We start from the raw sequence: 7,939 nt of genomic DNA on the forward strand, positions 1-7,939 counted from the left end.
AAAAGTCCCTTTGCTCTTTGCAGTTGTCCTCTTCCTGCTGCCGTGGGAACTCTGAACGTCCTCAGAAGAGCCCTTGGGACTTCGTGGGCTGTCCCATGTCTGGTACCCCAGGTCCAAAGGTAGAATTGCGGGCCACCGCCGGCTTCGTGTGGCGCGGGAGGGGCGGGGCGACGACACGGCGTTTGCTCTGGTCGGAATTCGACCAGAAGCCAAAGATCCGCCTTCCCACCCGTTGCACCATGACGGTGGAGGATCTGCGAGCCCAAATAAGTTAGGCACAAAGAAGGATTTACAGCAGTAACAGGACTGTTCAAATGTGCCAAATTCTGTAAGCGTTGAGCGGTGCAAAGTATGCGTTTGTTTTGTTGTTCAGCCGCTCTGTCGTGCCCAACTCTTTTCGACCCCATGGACTGCAGAACGCCAGGCTTCCCCGCCCTTCACCATCTCCGAGACCTTACTCAAACTTATGTCCGCTGAATTGGTAATGCCATCCAACCATCTCGTCCTCTGTCGTCGTCTTCCCCTCTTGCCTTCAACTTTCCCAGCATCAGGGTCTTTTCTAGTGAGTTGGCTCTTCGCATAATGTGGCCAAAGTATTGGAGATTCAGCTTCAGTGTCAGTCCTTCCAATGAATATTCAGGACTGATTCCCTTTAGGATTGACTGGTTTAGTCTTGCAGTCTAAGAGTCTCTCAAGAGTCTTCTCCAACACTACAGTTCAAAAGCATCAAGTCTTTGGCTCTCAGCTTTCTTTGGGCTTCCCTTGTGGCTCAGAGGTTAAAGTGTCTGCCTGCAATGCTGGATACCTGGGTTTAATCCCCAACTCCAGAAGATCCTCTGGAGAAGGAAATAACAACCCACTCCAGTACTCTTGCCTCAGAGGAACCTGGTAGGTCACAGTCCATGGGATCACAGAGTCGCATAGGACTGAGCAACTTTTCTTCTTCTTTATGATTCAACTCACATCCATACACGACCACGGAAAAACTATAGCTTTGACTAGACAGACGTTTGTTGGCAAATTAATGTCTCTGCTTTCTAATATGCTTTCTAGGTTTATAGTAGCTTTTCTTCCAAGGGGCGAGTGTCTTGTAATTTCATGGCTGCAGTCACCATCTGCAGTGACTTTGGCGCCAAGTAGAGAAAGTCTGTCACTGTTTCCCTTGTTTCCTCCATCTATTTGTCATGAAGTGATGGGACCGGATACCATGATTTTTGTCTTTTGCATGTTGAGTTTTAAGCCAACTTTTTTCACTCTCACTTTTTCTGCTTTCTGGCATAATACGGATGGTGTCATCTGCATACCCAGTTTTGTACATGATGTACTCTGCGTGTAAATAAGCAGGCTGACAAGATACAACCTTTGATGTACCCCCTAGACTCATCTGAAATGACCCTGATGCTGGGAAAGACTGAAGGTGGGAGGAGAAGGGGACGACAGAGGATGAGATGGCTGGAACGTGAACGTGAAGTCCCTCAGTCGTGTCCGACTCTTTTCGACCCCGTGGACTGTAGCCTACCAGGCTTCTCCGTCCATGGGATTCTCCAAGCAAGAATACTGGAGTGGGTTACCATTTCCTTCTCCAAGATGGCTGGAAGGCATCACCAATTCAACAGACTTAAGTCTGAGTAAACGCTGGGAGTTGGCGATGTACAGAGAAGCCTGGAGTGCTGCATGCAGTCCATGGGGTCTACAGAGTCGACAAGACTGAACTGAAGTAGCTACTGTAGTATATATATAAAAAACAATGCATAACCTCTATGTATAATACAAAACATAAAAAGTTAATAGCTTGAGGGAGCAGTGTATTCACTGCTGCTGCTGCGAAGTTGCTTCAGTCGTGTCTGACTCTGTGACCCGAGACAGCAGCCCACCAGGCTCTGCTGGGATTCTCCAGGCAAGAACACTGGAGTGGGTTGCCATTTCCTTCTCCACTACTTCTTCCTGTATTCACTACTGAGCTGAACTTGTTTGACTAGTCGTGTTTACTTTTTGTGATCTCATGGACTATAGCCTACCAAGTTCTTCCATCCATGGGGTTTCCCAAGCAAGACTACTGGAGTGGGTTGCTATTTCCTTCTCTAGGAAATCTTTCCGAGGGCTTCCTGCATTGCAGGGAGATGTTTCAAATTGCCTGAGCCGGCAGAGAAATCCCACATTATGGTAGAAGGTAGTTTTATCGTTGAAACTATAGTTACCAGGGGAAAGCGCTCACGCAGTCCCCCACTACCACAAAATATGCAGTTGAGTTTCCCGCGTTTGGGGAAATCGCAGAGGTCAACACATCCGCAGTGCAATGGGTGAGCCTCGCCGTGGGAGAACCACCTTCGTGATCACAGTATCTCCCCTGCCAGGTAGTTCAGTTCTGTTCAGTCAGCTCAGTCGTGTCCGATTCTTTGCGACCCAGGTAAATATGAAGTAATTCTGCCCGACGCCCGCACAGCCTTAGACACGTTCACTGTCCGCACAGGCTCACTGTGCTATTGCCACCATCTCTTCCACCACCGACCGCACCCCATCGTTTCCCGCGCCTCTCGGGCACTCCTAACAACTCTTCTAATAAAATCCAAGCAGTATCTGGGAAAAACTTCCACAGCCGGCAAAGTGGCAGGCCCGCTACTGTACCACTTCTGCTGCAAAATTTACATAAGCCCAGCCCCATTCAGGACCTGTAAGGCGGTTCCTCTTCTCCAACCCACGCCCTGTCCCATGCCCCTCATCTCCCCTCCCACCCCAGCCTAGACGACCAATGGGCAGGCCAGATGCTGAAGGAGAAGTGATGTCATGATTCCCAACAGCTTAGGGAGCCCAGGAATCAGTGGAAGCAGATCCTTTATTCTTTAGTTGAGATGTAGGGGACTTTAGCCAGCTTCCTTGCATTCTTAACCTTTGTTCTGGGTTACATGCTAAGAATAGTAATTCTGTGGTCCTCTGTTCAGTTCAGTTCAGTCGCTCAGTCATGTCTGACTCTTTGCGACCCCATGAATCACACCACTCCAGGCCTCCCTGTCCATCACCAACTCCTGGAGTTCACCCAAACTCAGGAGTTCACCCAAACTCACGTCCATAGAGTCGGTGATGCCATCCAGCCATCTCATCCTCTGTCGTCCCCTTCTCCTCCTACCCCCAATCCCTCCCAGCATCAGAATCTTTTCCAATGAGTCAACTCTTCGCATGAGGTGGCCAAAGTACTGGAGTTTCAGCTTTAGCATCATTCCTTCCAAAGAACACCCAGGACTGATCTCCTTTAGAATGGACTGGTTGGATCTCCTTGCAGTCCAAGGGACTCTCAAGAGTCTTCTCCAACACCACAGCTCAAAAGCATCAATTCTTCGGCGCTCAGCTTTCTTCACAGTCCAACTCTCACATCCATACATGACCACTGGAAGAACCATAGCCTTGACTAGATGGACCTTTGTTGGCAAAGTAATGTCTCTGTGTTGCTGATCCAATTTTGTTTTAAGAAGTAATAAGTTGTAAAACAATGAATGTAAATATATATTTGTAGGAACAAAATAAACCATAAGTATGTGTTATATGTGTAGACATATAGATTCAGGGTGCTAACTTTAAAAAATGCACAGCATCAGAGTTGTGAGTTCAAGGATTATTTGGGGCAAAATGAGGAGCTCAGGAGGCAGCATTTCAGATAGCTCTGAGAACTTGCTCCACAAAGGTACGGGTGAAGGTCAGTGTATGTGTAGTCTTGGTGAAGGGAGAGTACATGCATTCCAGTGCAGATTCTTTGCAGAAGGTTACTGCTAGTCGTGAGGATCACATGTCACCAGGAAGGATTTTAGTGCTTTTCTAGGTACTAGGAGATATTCAGGTCATAAAATCGGCGCCTGAAAATACATCACTATCTGAAGACTTGTTCTGCCAGTTTTTCCCAGAGCACAGAGTGGGCTCATTTCTGCTCTCCACCCTGAACTCCTTTCAGGGGGTGTTGAAAATCAGTGGCTGCAGCATTTAATCCTTGTAAAGGTGGATGGCAAGTGCCAGTTTGTAGTTGACAAAAGTTATATCTCAAAGTTCTATGTGGTGTATTTTCTGTGCACCTTCTTACTTCATCCTCATGGTCTCCCAGGTACCATGTTTTTCCTTTTCTTACCATACAGAATACAAAAGTTGAAGATTCTGAAGAAGCTGATGACCAAAATAAGGGATAGAAAGATAATGTGTTTGCCTGAAGAATGAGGTTTGTATGTTTTCTCTTACTGGATAAGACTGGGTTAGACCTGAGGGCAGGGAGTGCGGAGGCTAGAGAAGCAACCAGCTTGCTTTTCAGACCAGAGACCAAGGAGTGGAGGAACTTGATTCTTGAAGTGCATTTGGCTTAAGAGGGAAGGTGATTAGCCTGGAGGGAGAATCTTGAACTCAGCACCCAGTTAACTTCCAGGCAAACCTGTCCTTTCTTGGAACAGCTGACACTACTCGTCCTGCACACTGACTTTAAATATTCTTTATCCACTGCTGTCCACTGTAGGAGTTTCCTGTTGCTCCTATAACCTGTTACTACACACTTTGTGGCTTAAAACAACAAACATTTATTATTTTATGACTCTGGAGATCAGAAGTCCAAGATGCAACTCCCTGGGCAAAAATCAAAGTGACAGTTGGGTTGTGGTGATTCTTCATGGAGATGCTAAGAGAAAATCTCTTTCTTTGCCTTGTCCAGCCTCTAGAAGATGCCCACATTCTACTCTCATAGGCCCCTGTCATCTTCAAAGATAATTACAGCTGATCAAGTTATTCTCACAACACATTATTCTGACACCAATTCTCCTTCCGTCTGTATGAACCTTTGCGATTCCATGGGGGCCCCATCTCAGTTCAGTTCAGTCGCTCAGTCCTGTCCGACTCTTTGTGACCCCATGAATCGCAGCACACCAGGCCTCCCTGTGCATCACCAACTCCCGGAGTCCACCCAAACTCATGTCAATTGTGTTGGTGATGCCATCCAGCCATCTTATCCTCTGCCATCCCCTTCTCCTCTGGCCCTCAATCTTTCCCAGCATCAGAGTATTTTCAAATGAGTCAGCTCTCTGCATCAGGTGCCCAAAGTACTGGAGTTTCAGCTTCAACATCAGTCCCTCCAGTGAACACCCAGGACTGATCTCCTTTAGGATGGACTGGTTGGATCTCCTTACAGTCCAAGGGACTCTCAAGAGTCTTCTCAAACACCACAGTTCAAAAGCATCAATTCTTCGGTACTTAGCTTTCTTTATAGTCCACCTCTCACATCCATACATGACCACTGGAAAAACCATAGCCTTGACTAGACGGACCTTTGTTGATAAAGTAATGTCTGTGCTTTTTAATATGCTGTCTAGGTTGCTCATAACTTTCCTTCCAAGGAGCAAGCATCTTTAATTTCATGGCTGCAATCACCATCCGCAGTGATTTTGGAGCCCAGAAAAATAAAGTCAGCCACTGTTTCCCCATCAATTTGCCATGAAGTGATAGGACTGGATGCCATGATCTTAGTTTTCTGAATGTTGAGCTTTAAGCCAACTTTCTCTCCTCTTTCACTTTCATCAAGAGGCTCTTTAGTTCTTCTTCACTTTCTGCCATAAGGGTGGTGTCATCTGCATATCTGAGGTTATTGATATTTCTCCTGGCAAGCTTGATTCCAGTTTCTGCTTCCTCGAGCCCAGCGTTTCTCTGATGTATTCTGCATATAAGTTAAATATGCAGGATGACAATATACAGCCTTGACGTACTCCTTTTCCTATTTGGAACCAGTCTGTTGTTCCATGTCCAGTTCTAACTGTTGCTTCCTGACCTGCATACAGATTTCTCAAGAGGCAGGTCAGGTGGTCTGGTATTCCCATCTCTTTCAGAATTTTCCACAGTTTATTGTGATCCACACAGTCAAAGGCTTTGGCATAGTCAATAAAGCAGAAATTGATGTTTTTCTGGAACTCTCTTGCTTTTTCGATGATCCACGGATGTTGGCAATTTAATCTCTGGTCCCCCTGCCTTTTCTAAAACCATCTTGAACATCTGGAAGTTCATGGTTCACGTATTGCTGAAGCCTGGCTTGGAGAATTTTGAGCATTACTTTACTAGCGTGTGAAACACAAGTTGGAATCAAGATTGCCGGGAGAAATGTCAATAACCTCAGATATGCAGATGACGCCACCCTTATGGCAGAAAGTGAAGAGGAACTCAAAAGCCTCTTGATGAAAGTGAAAGTGGAGAGTGAAAAAGTTGGCTTAAAGCTCAACATTCAGAAAACGAAGATCATGGCATCTGGTCCCACCACTTCATGGGAAATAGATGGGGAAACAGTGGAAACAGTGTCAGACTTTATTTTTCTGGGCTCCAAAATCACTGCAGTTGGTGACTTCAGCCATGAAATTAAAAGACGCTTACTCCTTGGAAGGAAAGTTATGACCAACCTAGATAGCATATTGAAAAGCAGAGACATTACTTTGCCAACAAAGGTTTGTCTAGTCAAGGCTATGGTTTTTCCTGTGGTCATGTATGGATGTGAGAGTTGGACTGTGAAGAAGGCTGAGCACCGAAGAATTGATGCCTTTGAACTGTGGTGTTGGAGAAGACTCTTGGGAGTCCCTTGGACTGCAAGGAGATCCAACCAGTCCATTCTGAAGGAGATCAGCCCTGGGATTTCTTTGGAAGGAATGATGCTAAAGCTGAAACTCCAGTACTTTGGCCACCTCATGCGAAGAGTTGACTCATTGGAAAAGACTCTGATGCTGAGAGGGATTGGGGGCAGGAGGAGAAGGGGAAGACAGAGGATGAGATGGCTGGATGGCATCACTGACTCGATGGACGTGAGTCTGAGTGAACTCCAGGAGTTGGTGATGGACAGGGAGGCCTGGAGTGGTGTGATTCATGGGGTCGCAAAGAGTCGGACACGACTGAGTGACTGAACTGAACTGAACTGATGCAGTAGTTTGAGCATTCTTTGGCATTACCTTTCTTTGGGATTGGAATGAAAACTGACCTTTTCTAGTCCTGTGGCCACTGCTGAGTTTTCCAAATGTGCTGGCATACTGAGTGCAGCACTTTCACAGCATCATCTTTTACACTTTGAAACAGCTCAACTGGAATTCCATCACCTCCACTAACTTTGCTCATAGTGATGCTTCCTAAGGCCCACCTGACTTCTCCTTAATTTAATCACACCCACAAATTCTCTTTTTCCATGTCAAGTAACATAATCACAAATTCCAGGGACCCAGATGTGGGCATCTTTGAGGAAGCATTAGTCTATCACAGCCAGTCTCCCCAGTGAACACATTTCCGCAGGCATATCAGTCAGTGGTGGCTGCTCCATTCTGAAAGTGATCCAGGTGAAAGCAAGTCAGTCTACTGCTTCTGAGGGTCAGCCAGTCAACAGCTGGGCCCCATATTGAGGCATCTGAGTCGGAGAGAGAAAAGGAAAATGCCTGTGGGGAGACGAATCTGAGGACCCAGCCTGGGCAGTTCCCAGGGATCAGAGTTGAGAGCTGCAAATGCCTTCATGGGGGAAGGAGGCTGGGGTGGTGTTAGGAGCTGAGTATATGTGTTTCCCACCCTCCCCCAGCCCCCCACCACAAATTCATATCTTGGACGCTAATCCCCAGTGAAGCTGTATTTGGGGAAGGAACTTTGAAGGATGTAATTAAATGAGATCATAGCCTTGGGGCACTGATAGGATGTTTCAGTTTCAGTTTAGTCACTCAGTCATGTCCGACTCTTTGCGACCCCATGGAGTGCAGCACGCCAGGCCTCCCTGTCCATCACCAACTGCCGGAGTCTATCCAAACTCATGTCCGTTGAGTCATTATGCCATCCAACCATCTCATCCTCTGTCATCCCCTTCTACGCCTGCCCTCAGTCTTTCCCAGCATCCGGGTCTTTTCAAATGAGTCAGCTGTTTGCATCAGGTGGCCAAAGTATTGGAGTTTCAGCTTCAGCATCAGTCCTT

General features: G+C 46.7%; 1 non-coding gene across 1 annotated transcript; it reads right to left on the reverse strand.

Moving 5' to 3' along the window:
- Nucleotides 1–2,198: 2,198 nt before the first annotated feature.
- On the reverse strand, nucleotides 2,199–2,362 carry LOC138987360 (U1 spliceosomal RNA). Its single transcript, XR_011463843.1, has one exon. It is a non-coding gene; the product is annotated as a U1 spliceosomal RNA (small nuclear RNA).
- Between the last annotated feature and the right edge of the window lie 5,577 nt (nucleotides 2,363–7,939).

Source organism: Bos mutus, chromosome 3 (genome assembly GCF_027580195.1).
Source record: "Bos mutus isolate GX-2022 chromosome 3, NWIPB_WYAK_1.1, whole genome shotgun sequence".
NCBI lineage: Eukaryota > Metazoa > Chordata > Mammalia > Artiodactyla > Bovidae > Bos > Bos mutus.